Below are 16,035 nucleotides of genomic sequence, written 5' to 3'. Positions count from 1 at the left end.
GACCGGCGCCAGCTTGTAATCACGGCGATCTAAGACGTCATTCAGTCTTATACAGTATCATAGAAATACATATTTGGCCCACAGTAATTAAAACTTTTCAAGGATTCATCCTGTGTCATATCCATGATTGAGTCTCCCAAGCTGAATTAAATGAGAAGCATACTTCTCTTTCTCCAAACCTGCCCTAAAGTGTTTACTGTATCCACTGCAGTTCTTCTCCACATTTGTATATATTTATTTGTATACAAATACACGCCCACGTGCTTTGAGTAACTTCTTTTACCTCATATTGTGTTCCACAAATACCAATAAAATGTTCACTTGGGAAATGGTCTTCATTGTTTACACAATTTTAATATTGTTTGGCGTGATGATGCATTCTTTGTATCTGTTCAATGAACGTTAAAGAAAATTGCAAAGAGTATTTTTAATCCTTGTCAAGGTATAGTAGACAAGCTAATCACTTTGTCGCGAAGCAATTTGATCTTGATCAACTTGGATCGGTTTATTGTTTACACTCCATCGGCACTGAAAAGAGTACACCATCGACAAAGTTAATGGATAGTAAGTGAGCTGTCTTCAGAAATTAAAATACACATTGTAAATTTATTTTTATATGTTGGTTGTTGATCTGTTCCGAGGAATCGTTAAACTTTCAATTGCTTTTGTATTAAGTAAAACATTTTACAGACGATACCTGGTTGTTGGGACAGACGTTAAACGAATTTGACATTTCCACAGTGTTCTAACACAGTAGTCTTGTGTAGCCATTGCTATTCTTTCCGGCCACAAGGTGAATTTAAAAAAATATACGTCAGAAATGTTTTCCTCACACTCCTGATCAGCGTTAAGACAATTGAGATAATTTACAATTTGCACAGCACATCGATCAGAACGGGGTGCAATCGTATATTATAAAGCTACACGTTTTTGAAACCTTAATGAGTTACGGTGAATTACGTTTTCTGAACGTGTGTCTGAATTAATTTGTTTAAATTCTGTGGATACATATTACGAAGCTTACAACCGGGAAGACATATTTGACGTTGGTAAAATACCCTGGTTGTAATTGCCGACTTGAAGGCCAAGGCATTTCAGATAACACTGCATGCAAGTGCACAGTACTGTGAAACACTCTGATCGATCTTTGCTAATCTTTTCCAGCCGATCGTTTCTGCACTATACTCTACTTAACGACAACACAAATCCAGTTTAATTGATGTTGGGGTCAAAACGAGAATTAACCTGACAGTTAAGGAATGTCGTAGTTAAAGATCCCTGGAGCATTGCAGGCAATTGGTAATGAAACATTACCGACAGTCATGTCAGAGAGCTCCAACTGCGATACAGGGTGGGCCAACCTTAGTGTCGTGCAAAAATGTGACCTTTATTCGTCTTTCCCCACTATCAGTGATATTGGTATTCCCCCACAGAGCAACTAAAGTTAAATATAAGTTGACGTATGTTCAAGATTTCAGTCTTTAAAAAATATTACCAGAGAGTGTTGCGGCATATGGCGGAGGAATGCAAATCTCAAGAATTTAAGATTTTTGTAAAATTCTAGAAAGAAATAGCTGAGATCATCAAACACGAATGTATTATTTCCGATAACGTTAAATTCCATTTCCCATTATTGTTTTAAAAACCTACACTTGCTCCTGAACACTACTCCCTTTAGAAAACAGCCATATGTTGACATTCTTCACGAAATAGATTTTCACTTTTTAAAATAAGAAATAGAGTTTTGTTTTATCAAAATATGAACATAGACTGTAGTGTATGCCTCTGTATTAATGAGAAAAACCAAACTTCATTTATATGCATTAATTTGCTGTTGTAGATTGCCTTACTCAGCATAAACATTGTTGTGTCATAAAAATCAAACGATGCTCAAGGTCAACAGCTTCCAACGTCACTCATGTTAATCGATCGAACGATCAATCAATCAATCACTCATCAAATTTTCTATCATTCTGTCAATATTCCAATTTATACATCTATCTATCCATTTATCTATCCATCTATCTACCTATCTATTTATCTGTTTATCCTTCTATAGATCATCTATTTATCGATCTGTCTATCTATCCGTCTGTCAATCTGTTTGATACATCTATTTATGGATCAAGAAACAAGTTATGCAGTCCATTTCAAACATCATCAGATGACTCGTCTTAGAATTAAATTGACTTCGATGACATGTTCCCTAGGAAGTGAAATGTTGAAAATGAGAACAAGTTATCAAAAACTACTGGTGTGATCCGTCTCAATTCTCAAATTTTATTCATAGTTTCTCATATGAGCTTGTTGGACGTGCGGCGAACCTGAATTTTACGTTTACTTCGGTGAAAATATTTATATCTTCCATTGCTTTAGCAGTTAGATCACAAGCTGTGATTACTGTAGTTCGGTATTTCCTGTTGGGAAATTGTACATCAGCTGTCAGAATCTTCACCAGTTGACAAGTTTGCCAATCTTGAAAAATGAAACAACCGACAACAAATTCAACCTAATAACATAAGATTGCAGAAAACCAGAATGAATGTTGCAAGAACAATGCTTGTTATGATTTTGAGAGGGAGCTAGAAAACAGCGCACATGAAAAACACTCATCGAATCTGTCCTGTGAGAATAGTAATTCCTGATTTTTTATTTTGACATGGGCGATATTCAAAAAGTTAGCCTTGTCATTAAGTTAATCTCTACATCAATGTAAATATATGGACTGATGTTGCTGTTGCTGATAAACCAAACATAAATGCCTGGCAACTTTAAAAACTGTCAATTAAGAATAGAACTTGTCGGTGCAACAACATAGAAAGTGTCACATAGAAAGTATCAAGTAAGAATGTCAAGGACTCTCAGGTCAGATTTGCAACTTATGCTGCAAATCTTAGACGGCCATGATAAAATGTTGTTGAATCTAGCAGATTTTCGATCGGATTCGAACCCACTACGTACGGCATCTAGCCACCTAGCGAAGACATGGCATTCAAAATTGCTAAGCTAAATCCCCTCCCGTATATAGAAAGAGTGGTACAATAACAGAACTAAGTTGTTACAGTTTTCTGACCGCGACCCCTCCACACGTTGTAGAGTTCACTTAAACACTAGCACTCACATACTTGCTATCACACATCGCACACAAACTTTATTATCAGAGCAATGAAATATCGCTTTACTTGGCGAAAGACAGCCTCAATTCGTCCATCAGTAGGGCTATCAACCCCGGGTAGGAAATTCTGTAGATTTTTCGATCGGGTTCGAGTGAACCCACCACGTAGTAGACAATAAACAGAACCAGCAAATAATAAAATATAAAAAATGAAAATAATAATAAAGCATGCACTTATAACCGATATCTCTTCATATCGTCTGCAACATTTCAACTTTCTCGAAGGCGGGATTTTAATCGCCGGCAATGACACTTAAGCAGTTAATCAGTTCTTCTGGATACCTGCAAGATTTCCGATAAAGAAAGTTATCACATTACAAATTGACGCTGACCAAACATAACAGCAATAATCCCCGCGTGTGCGATCGGTAAATAATATAAACATATGGCAGTAAATATAATTTTATACTTGAGAATCGTTTCACATCCTGTGTAAACTGTCTACGGAAGTATTTCTCCACCTTTATCTATATCAACACATCATAAAAAGAGACAGAGCCCATAGATTTTAATTTAAGTCCGCTGACAGATAAGTAATTGTAATACCATTAAAATCAAGAGAGCATATATGCTAACGCTGGTATGTTTTTGTAGGTTATCACAGAAAAAATAACTAGACGACGTGGACAGAAATACACTTTAACTACCCTCCATGTCGCGTGACATTTTTTCGGTGGAATTTCAATTATTTTTTCCGACTTTTGCAATGAAACTTCTTGTGTATGATATTGACAAAACAATACGGCATTTTCACTTATTTTAGCTTTTAAAAGAAAGCTTTGTCAAAGGATTGTTTCCTTCATCACTGTTAAATCATCGTTTAATGATCAGGGTAACCGATTTACCAGAAAACAGGTGTTGTGTTACATTTATTCTGTATCACATATGGGAACATTACGACCAGTTTCATGCAAATTGTAAGGCGGTGCCTCTTGGCTGAAGATAAACCATGAATTTTAACGCAACATTCTTGCCGGCGGAGGTTTTATCGGTGATTATTCAACCGCTAAATATCAATTTCGCTCCGATGAGACACGCACTGTGACATTTCTTTGAGGACCTCCTGTCTAGACGTCTCGATAACATGAAGGTTTTCACCGCCATCGTTCAGCTGCTATTGGTCATTAATGATCTGACCATAGACAGTAGAGGGGGCCTCTACTATCTATGATTTAACAGAGTCCAGAACACCCTGTTTTAAATTATAATTGATCGTGTACATTGGACGTCATGGGCAGGACTACAGGTCATCTCGTTCAAATAAATACTTAACAAGCACAATTGTCGCACTTCACACATTGATTAATGATCATTCATCAATTAGTGACTTTAACGTATCATGCGATGATATTAACAGTGACATAAAGAGTAAACACTTCTTGATTTATTTGGCGTTTTTAAGGAGGGTGAATGGAAACCATTTTCACTTTTTGTTCCCAGCATTGAAATGCTTGCATTGACCGCCTTATCCTTGCTAAGGACCTTTGACTTTGAATGGATCACCAAGGTTTGATCTCAAATTAAATATCAGCGTCAAGTGTGTATTATCGTACGAAGGGAATAGAGCATTAATGAAAGTAACTTGCAGTAACGTCGAATGGACCTAGCGCCCTCTTGCAAGACGAGATTCGAAAAGCTGATACGTACGATCTCAATGTGATTGAATTATCTGAACAAGAAAATCGGGGCACAACAATGGTGATGCTTCTGAATGGTCAATCCGTACGCAATGACTGGGCAGAATTTATAATGTGATTTTACTGTTTATCTCGATTAATCACAGGTCTTTATTTTTGTAATAGAGATTAAATTGATAAGGGTTAACGGGCAAGTAGTTGTATATTACCTCGTTTTCCATTCGTAAAAGTTTGACATGTCTTCCAGAAGCTCTCATATGAAAGTGCTCCTTGCGTTGTCTCCAGATTACATTAAGCTTAGTCCGTGGAATCGTAGAAGTACTAATTGCCTTATGGACCAATCGGATATTGCCTGTGTGGCATAGAACAAGTTATTCATACGACATAGTACCCTTAAGGTACAGATAGTTTACTTGCTTGTCATTGTTGGATTCTGCTGACTGCAAATTTTAGTGTCATAAATGTGAACAACTCCAAAGTCAAGCAGTTGTTGAAAAACCATACATGCTGAGAAAAAAAGAAGATGTTTTTATCATACGAACATACCCGGATGTCGTGCCGAAAATGAACACAAGTTTGCCTATTCATTATTTTTTCTCTATGTCCTCACAGCATCGTGTTTCTTCGTACAACCTTGTGGGATGCTTTTATTCGATAGATTTCGCTATGAATTCTTTCCTACAAAATCAGGTTCAACACCACTCCGGATACCAAATGATCTACCCAATAAACGTCAGACAAAATCCCTTTACTCAAAGTTGTCAGCTGTACATAACACCAGTATACATAAAGTACGAACTTATTGTTGTATTTTTTCCTATTTCTGAGCAATTATTTTCTTATTTTGACTTGTCTATTATTTTGCAATATTTTCCTAATCTTTTCATATTTTTTGAAACTTAGGAATATCTTATTATTAACTTCTTTTACCAAATTGTGAATTTTCTCTCAGCTTTACACGCTGACGTCATACTGCGAAAACTGTGTCGGGCGATACAAAGGTCGCTTGATGGTTGTCTTATGCAGAAAGGAGAGTTAATGGTTTCTACATGATAACTTAGTGTGCAGTGAGCAACAATGATACGCATATTATGCAGCTACCTGCTTATCTGACTACTCAGTTGTCTGAGCAACTACTTTCCCAAGTACTTGAACTCGGAGGAAAATGTGTCAGCAAACTTTTCCTTCCGTGTGACGCACACTCACATGTCTCTGTTGTACAGTCGATGTAAAGAGGAGCGAACATTATCGAGTCTGAAACATGTCTGTGTGTATCATTAACAATGTAGAGATATCCGTTTAGACGCTTGTGGCAAACACTCGTTTCTAATTATCTAAGCTTATACGTCCTTTGTTGTGTGATTTGGTTTCCAGAACAGAGAGAAACTGTGGCATCCGAATATAAAGAAATCTTTCGTGTTGAATTTGCGTAAATATGTGATTTGTAGATTTGCGGATACATGGGGTTGAAAATCTGGTCTGTAATTACAGAGTCAAACAGTCTAGTATGTTGAAGTTAAACGCATGATGCTTACTATAATTAAGTGCCATAGTGTTCAGACTTCTTTGACAAGTGCTAATTCCTCGCGGGGCGATTTTTTTAGCAAAATGAAACTTTTAATAGCATATTTAAAATATAAAAATCACATCAGGTGGATTTCTGTTATGCGTCAATGGGCTTCAAACACGATAAGTTATCATTTTCTTGTATCACAGAAAATTAATAGTCAATGTCTGACAACCATTTTGGTGCTCTAATTTTTTCTTGGGGCCATTATGATATTTCGAAATTTGTGATCAAAGTGTCTAAAACTATTATCAAACAAGCCTGCATTTCCCACCATTTTGTGGTTTCATGAAAAAGATTGTCCGTGTACCGGTTACAAGATATACTGTAACGCAACTGTATACTTTGTTTTTCTTCTATTAATCCCTGGATTTTATCTTGATATTCATTGTCTTCATTTCCTAGCCAAGTTTTGCAGACCGGCTCTTACACGTCCCTCTTGCAAAAACGTACAGATATTTTTTCTTCCTAGGTATCTAACGCAAATGATGCGACCGAGGGATAGGGTTCCCTTTTTCAAATCTGATTTACGCGAGGGTCACTTTCCAAGAAGGCAATTCTATATAAACTCTCCTTTCAATTGTATACTTTGACGAGTGTGTCCATACTGCCAAGGTGGAGAATTGAATGTACCAGAAAAGCAATCTGTACTGTAAGGGCACTTGTAGACTTGACAGCTGAAACTGCATTATTGCAAAATATTCTTAGCTCTACACTCTTATTTATATGATTGGGATGTACCATAATGCTTTGTTTCTAAGGTGGTGTTAACATGTGATAAATAATATTTGTTTTGAGGCGACATTTTGAAACCAGAACGTTTGTCAGCATTGAAAATGTGTATCTTTTCTGATATATAAAGATTACATCGCTTGCTTTTGTTGGAGTAAATCGACGCTTTGTCAATAATTGACAATGACATGTCAAAGGCCTAGTCCTTGTTCGTAAGAGACCAAATTAACTTGGAAAGTTCAGTGTTGTTATCATACTTTTCGTTACGTGAGGCCGATGTAGACCTCCTCCTTATTGACTCCCGTTGATGCTTTGGCCTTGTAAAGGACATTTAGATTGGCAGTCACATTGTAGCGGGCATGTAGACTTGTCCCGGCAATTACAAACAGCCGGTCGATCTTTACGCTGGCTTCCGATGATTACCTTCTTATTATGCGATTTGATTATATTTGCCAAATTCTTGAGGCTTCTGTAACACAATTTAAGTGTGCTAACATCGGCCTCACTGATAAACACCTTAAAGACGCGCTTCACTAACCACGTGCAATCGTTCCGTAACAAAAAGTATGGGAACAGCACTGAACATTCCAAGTCGAACATGGGATGACGTGCTTCTGTATACGCGAGACATGATGGAATTCAGGAGTATTCGGATTAGCACCGTCGTAACTGCCAGATGTCCATCTCGTCGGTTAAATATTGTGCAAGACGTTCACAAATAAAAACATTTTTGTTAACTTTAGCTTACTTTATCATGATCGTGTTTCTTCATCTCCTCAGATATGCTGCACAGTATTGTAGGACAACCTTATTTTCGTACTATCATTATCAAGATGGCATCTTCTCTAAAGTCAAGCTAATTACAGCTTTAATGAGATTACAAACGTTCGAAAATATACACGCGACTGCGTTTGAATTATAACGTGTTCATGTCGACTTTTTATATGATGAACTTATTTTGTTCAGTGTGCATCTGTGTTCTTGATTATCTTTATGACGTCACTTGAAAATGTCACATCGGGTCAGCAGACATCGTCCAATCATTTATCGTTAATGGTCCAATCATGCATTTTAATTGGTTTATCGTTATCATGACGGCGCTTTTGATGGATATTTCTCATTTTTAGCCATTGGAGTACCATGAAATTTGCCTCAATGAAGATATGCTGTTCGAATTCAGAGTAAAATTGACGCATGTTGTGTGAAAGAGACGATAGCGTGCACGCCGCTAGCGGTCGTTGTTAAGTTTCTTTTGGTTGCTGACTCTGTACTCTCATTTTGGGCGTTAGTTCGTTTTTATTTGTTTATTGTCGTGATATGACACTATTTTTGATATTCAGTTGTACTTTCATTATTTTATTACCCATATGAACAATGCCAGCTTGAAGTAAATATACCAACCCTATTGATTGTTGGATTTTTAGGTATCTCCTTACCATTCATTCAAAAGCACTTGGAGACACTTTTAAGTCAAAATTTTCAAAACAATTCACTGTAAATGTCAAGATAAAAGTACCATACCGATTAATTTCTCTCCCATTAGATTTCTACAGCGCCAATTTCCCACCATGAATATTGTATACGCAAAGTTTAATAGTATGTTGTACGACGTCAGTTCATGTCTGTTCAAAAAGCAAATAAAAAGTACATGGTATTTTTATTGTGTTCACATACACACAGTCCCTCCACACACTGTGGGGGGACTGTGACCTAAATAACGTAATGCCGTTGTGCGCACAAATGAAGCATTAAATCCACTAATCATGTCTATTCCGACCGAAATGTTGTTTTTTTTTTCAACTCAAAATGGTAGAATCTATTTTGCCTTCCTGTGTTGTGCTTATCCTGTCATTCAGCCATGTACTATGCTATGCTGTGATGTGTGTATGTGCCCTGCCTTGCTCTGCCATGCTATTCTTTGCTGCAATGCCGTACACTGCTGTTCCCTACCCTGCCAGACTATTCTATACTGTGCAATGCTTTGCTCTGCTATGGTATTCTATGCATTGCTACTCTGTTATGCCCTGCTATACCACAAAATGGCTGTTCACATTAACCTTTATCAATCGAATAAATTAAACGAGCCAAAGAAGGTAGAAATATCGGGGAAACTCGCCTTGTCATTGAATGTGAATGAAATATAAAAGAACTCGTATTCATTATTTTTGTGTTTCAAATGTAAAAATGTGTGCTACCATGCACAAAACAATATATAGATTTAGCCACTTCTTTTTACTATTTCTATTAAAACCAGATGAAAACAGTATCAATACCGAAGGTACAGCCAAAAAGAGCTTCGTGTGTTTCGTGAGGCCAATGCTGCCCCCAACGGTGGCACTGACATTTCCATATCTTCTTAGCAATTTCTCCTGTGATAGAACGTATACTTTGGTACTCAAGAATCAGTTCTCCTCGTTTAAACTATAAGTCGCGCCATATTCAAATAGCGTAAAGCTAAATAGGTCACAGCAAATTGAGAGAATAATCCGAAGTTATCGTCTGGTGCCATAGCCGAGGTCTGCCTATTCCATATTCATATCAGTTTATTTATCTATGTGTTAACCACATTTTGAAGGCAAAAACAGGACAAATATTTTACAGAAGTTACCAGATCTTACTTAAGGATAGGGCCTACCCACGCACACCGACTTTAATGACTTACATGTTTTGTACTGAGCTACAGGGCATGCGTGGGATTTTTCAATTGTACGGTAGCTATAATCGCTGTCAGAGAGGTCCTTTTGTATGATATACTTGAATATTTATCTGTAAAGCTATTTTTCTAAACATATCTATACCTGATACAAATGTTTTCCATGGAAGAAAGTTGTTGGTCAAATACGATCACCTTTGCACAAGACATTTTTTTTTTTGTTTCACCATTTTTCTAGCCCCAAGTAAAGACTCGGCTTTCCCTGAAGCGGACTTACATCCTCTTGTTAAATTTCATGGGGGACTATGCAGGAAATGAGACTGTCAGGTACAATTTATTTATAAGACTGAAGGTGCTCAGGTGTGGGCAGAAAATGTAAATTCATTCTCGGAAAAGGGATTTACAGAGGAAACAGACCAGCATCATCGCTACAACAATCGCTTCTTCAATTTAGAATCCTTTTTGATTAATGTTCAGCAAAGAAATACACGTGTACGGTAGTGGGAAAGACATACAATATGGGGCGAACAGTAAAGCGCTTTCACTGTAAAGGTATGGGTAATTAGTGAAACCAGTGAAAATATGTGTTCTTATAAATAAAAAATATTCAGCTATCATCATGAACTAATGACGCAATATTCTGTAATCTGATAGGCAGCCTGAATCCGATATTGAATATTCTTGATGGGAATGAGACATTATTACCTCTCTCCTACCCCTCAAGCTACATTGGACGCTGACATCGACATTACCAATCCAACACTGAAGTGTACCCTTCAAACACCGACATGTAGCCGTCGAACACTAATATGTACCCTTTGAACACTGATAATGTACTCTTTGAACACTGATAATGTACTCTTTGAACACTGATAATGTACTCTTTGAACACTGATAATGTACCCAATGAACACTGCATGACATGTTCTCTTCAAACGCTGACACTGACATGTACCCATCGAACACTGACATGTACTCTTTTAACACTGACAAGTACCCTTTAAACACCGAGAGTTACCTTTGACCATTTGCATGTACCCATTGAACACTGACAAGTTCCCTTTAAACACAGACATTTACCCTGTGAACATTGGCATGTACCCATTGAACACTGTCATGAAATGTACCCTTCTGACGCTAACATGAACCCATCAAACACTGACAAGGTTAACCATTGGACACATGCACTGACTTGTACTACCGACCTAGCAATGACTTGTACCCATCAAGCAAACAGGTTATGATGCAAAAGTACACGTACTTTACCATGTCTAAACGTAGGGAATGTGAGCTATTGAGTGAATATTTGAAATACGCGACAACATGATAAGAACTCCAATAACCCCATCGATCAGTGTTTACGGTGAACAAATGTTCCCTGAGGAAATTTGGCATTTGTTGAAAACCTTGTATGGTTTTCATCAACATCGTCTTTGACATGTTGTACAATCACAGGGTAAAAATAAAGTTTGATCTATAATGAAATACAGGAAAAGCTTATCGTAAATATTGAATGTTCCATCATTTAGATAACTAATACTCTTTTCAATACAGTTTCAAACTGCTAAATCCTTGACAAGTGGAGATGACTTGCTGTCACGAAAACAGCATTTTCAAAACACATCGTGAGACTTACTCTGTTTTGTGTTATTCGGTAACTGGTGATCTTATTGATCACATCACGCGATGGTAGGTCATAGGTAATACTTATCGTTGTATATATGAGTTCCCACTGTACTTGATATAAGTATGTGTAGATCCCACGCCGTAATTTATCATCGCCATGGCTTTCGTTAACATACCTACGTGGACGAGTGTCCGCTTTTGTCGCAGGAAGTGTGAAAATAGACGAAGGGATGATCATGGTTTGTTGTACCGCTCATTTAAGTGTGTCTGGTGAAGTCGAACCCACCATCCGTCTAAATCGCATCTTGATCAACTGATGTCATTAAACGATACGCTACTTTCGTGGACAGGTGGCACTTTAACCTTGAGTGTGAGGAATTCTATTAAAAGTCACTTATCCTGGTAGATTGTATCACAGGTCACAAGTAGCCTATGTACAAGGGTTGATCATTTTCATTATTAAATAGTGCGTTAACTTAGGCTGGTCAATGTTTGCGTGTGTGATCCGGCTGTATTTGTCAGGGCTTCCATCAGTCAATATAAAGCCATGCTTCGGCATAATTAAATGGCTGTCAAACACTCGAATCGCAGTAATTTCTGCTGGTACTTGTAACATCGTTGTTGATTAGGAATCAGACGATGTGACTGCACACATCGATTCTGACGCCTCTTTGTACAGACGAATCCGAGAGCAAAAACGAACAGCGATACATTAGTGTTTCCCCTCTGGACCCCTAACATTTTACGATTTTAGCAAGTTTTCGAAACCCTTTCTGTTTGTATGTGAGTCGGTAATAGACTTTCTCTCTCTCTCTCTCTCTCTCTCTCTCTCTCTCTCTCTCTCTCTCTCTCCTCTCTCTCCCTCTCTCCCCTCTCTCTCCATCCCTCTCTCTCTCTCTCTCGGTAGATAGATAGAATAGATAGATAGATAGATAGATAGATAGATAGATAGATAGATAGAGAGATAGATAGATAGATGTCATGTGGAAGGATTTAAAAGGGAAATTGAATTGGGGCACTTCACTCATAGAGCTATCTTGTTTGGCTAAGACTGAGCGGTACCTATATACATGGAATCGTGCTGACGTCCGAATAGATCGACACGAACACTGGAAATTTTGTGGTGTAAACTGAAATAGTGGAGTTCTATAAGGCAGCTCGTGGACTTACGCTGTAAATATACTAGCTACTGCTAAGATGAAATCAACAAACAGTGCGGGGAAGTGAGCAAATCAAATACCTAAGACATGGATGAGGGGAGTCCCAAGCAGTTGTCTAGTCTTGCGTGGTCGTCAGGAGAATTCTTACAACATGGATTCCTCTTCCATTCTTCTTCTCTGAACCCTTTTTATCCCTATTTTCTCCAATTGTTTATACCCACACGTTTGCGCCAATCATGTTATGAATACTTAAATGTGTGTGGGCTGTGGCGTCAGATTCGTTTATTACCAGTGTCATAATCCTTTAATGAGGGGGCAGAAAGATGTCAAGCTTCTGTTATTTTCTTTAATGTTTATGAATCAGTTCTAAAAATTCCTAAAAGTCGATATCCATGCTGAACGCGAAAGATTCAATACATGGCGGAATCTTTACATCTTTCTGTTCCCTTCATTTTAGGATTATGACAGATAGAGATAGATAGATAGATAGATAGATAGATAGATAGATAGATAGATAGATAGAGAGATAAAGAGATAGATAGATATCCTGTATATATGTAGGCCTGTTTGAATATTAAATGTCCATTAGTCCATTACTCTAGTTTGAAATCGTTGAAAACAACTTGGAGGTGGATTGTACTATTTTGGATATAGGTGGGTCAGAAGTTCGACTGATAAAATCTGTTCTCATGTCGTCATTTAGAAATATAATTCAGTACGCTTATTTAACAGCCTTGATTAGTAACTATAAATGTATGAGTAACTTTTCTGTTAAATATGGATTACATCTCTTAGATATGACTGGATAGCTGCTTGCTCTATTTTGAATTGACCGTGATATGCTGAATGGCCTGTTTTTAGATTTGAGATCTCAATTCTTTTCGTGTGTTATCATGAAGACTTACGTGACTCAATGAAATTGAGTATACAAATATCACTCGTTGCTTGGTATTTGAAGGCGAGAAAAAGTTAACAACATAAGAGAAAAATCCACTGTATTCTAGAGTCAGTATACTGAGTATGGCAAGAGATCAGATATTGAGGTACAACAAGCGGAAAATGATGTGCGTTGGCTTGATCCAGAGTGACGAGTGTAAAGCGCACAGCTGTTTCCTAGGAGACGGAAGAGACGTGACTTCTGCTTGAGTAAACTTTCATGATTTCGTCTTTCCTTGCCAGTGCCTCCCACTGTAATATTGAAAAATACTCTTGCGATCTTATTTTTTCTCTACCTGTGTATCTTACTGTAGCAGTGAAAAATGCTGCTATCTGACGGGCAATATACGAAGACGAGTGCACGCTCAAGAGACTCACCTCTGATGAACACAGCGGTGGTATAGCTACTTCAGTCGTCATCATGTCGTTGAGATTACACCGCTATACTACTTCAGAAAATAACAGTTTCGTGTTTCTCAGTTTCAAATTGGGTCGGCGACTCTCTGATGGTGACTGTCGAAATGATTGTATCCTGATATCACCAAAAATTTAAAGGTCAATATCACTTTAGGGTGTTTTTTGACGCTATGAAATACCCTCTAACAATATACGATGGCTTCATATAATGTTGACCATGCGTGAGATGAAACTTTGTTGTACTTAACGTGAAGTAGTAGTCTCTTAGATGAATATGCTGTAGTCGCTGTGATGTGAAGTTTGCAGTCTTTAGGTCAAGGGTTGCAGTTTGTGAGGTCAAGGGTTACAGTCTGTGATGTCAAGGTTTGTAGTCTGTGAGGTCAAGGGTTGCAGTTGTGAGTTGAAGGGTCGCAGTCCATAAGGTGAAGGGTCGCAGTCTGTGACGTGAAGAGTTGCAAATATTTCTTGTCGACATCAGGAATCACGGTTATGTCAAATTATTGTCCATTTTCTCGTCTTTTCATTGATCTTAACGACACATTTTTTATTTTTTATATTGTTAGCTTTTGGAGGATTGCCAGCGTATCTCAGTATTTTACTTCCGCTGCTGTGCATAAATTTACCGACAGATGAATATAATAGAAATCACATGCCAATAAATTGCACAGTTGATTGAATCCAGGTGATACCATCACATACAATGACATACCAAATCATCTGCAACTTAAATAGCAAATGTTATATACAAGTTGAGAGATATGTTGAAGCAGAAACTACCGCACTGCTGTTGCATTTGTGCAAACAGCTGGCACACTAAATATATTCTCATAGGGCGGGACTAGCATGCCAAGTATGTCCCATTGAGCTACCACAATACACAATTACATATATTTCATCAATGACACTGGTCGCTGTATCTGTAGCTGCAACAAGCATTTTAATATGATTCCACAATGAACATCTGTAATTTTCTCCTAAGGCGTCGCCTACCGGTCATAAACCCGTACTGACATTTGGCTATCATGTGTAGTAGTTTCACCAGCATAGTACATAGAAAAGCCATGAGTAGAAGCTAAGCATTAGAATTGATAGAGTTTGTGATAATCCTTTGAAAACTATGTTTTGGAAGCCTCCGTTATTTACAAACTCGAGGAGATATTTTGAGATATTTCCGTTTGAGTTGGGAAAACGTTGGACAACCCCTAGTCAAATTGACAACTCAAACTCTTGCAATGTAACTAAGCAATTTTGATCGCCCATGTGCCCTCAAGAATTGAAAATAAACGCATCTTTGAGCAATTTTTAATAGTGAATTTTCATGAGTTTTGATTTGTCCTGTTCCCACAAATTGTATCTATCGAGAGCAGTACTCTATAATGAAAGTCAGTGACACTGCTTTGATCCGAAAAAATACATATTCTAGTTTTGCATATACGTGGGAAGTTCTTCAAAAGGTTGTTGGTTGTCTGGTCCACTGACCGGAAATGCCTGATTGAGAAAATCGAAAGTGTTCGAAGGTAATATATTAAAGCTGCCCTTGAAGCAGGGTTTGCTTTACAACTCCCTAACGACGATGACATTAATGTCTGCAATCCATTTGATTGTAACTCTTTTCACAAGGCGCCAATCTTCTGATTTGTGTTTTATTCATAAGATACTATTTTCTTACGCGACATGTCTTACACTGATAGTGAATGCGACTCTTATATTCTGTAGATGCGTCTTATAGACCCTTCAACTTCTGTTGCGTGTCCAATCTTTGTGTCGTCCTCACGAAACACCCTTCTTATCCATTAAAATACATACTAAACAGAACATATGATATAGGTCTTTTATAGCGCTTGCTGCTTCAAATCACAAGTACACAACGTTCTTATATATTATGTAGATCTGATCGTAATGATATCCTTTGCTAAAAAAACTCAATTGGTTTTCTCGTCCGGTGTGTGACTTCTTTCTATGTGTAGTGTATTTTTCACACGCATTCTGTCGTTAGGCTGTGCCTTTAGGATGTCAATTCATAAAACAAAATAAGGCAAGAAATGATAAAAAAATTCAACATTCACAAGGAAACATTTTCCACGGTTACCATCGAGTAATATTTAATTGTTCAGACATACATTTATTTCCAG

Source organism: Ptychodera flava, chromosome 20, assembly GCF_041260155.1.
Source record: "Ptychodera flava strain L36383 chromosome 20, AS_Pfla_20210202, whole genome shotgun sequence".
Lineage (NCBI taxonomy): Eukaryota > Metazoa > Hemichordata > Enteropneusta > Ptychoderidae > Ptychodera > Ptychodera flava.
This window is presented reverse-complemented; position numbering follows the sequence as displayed.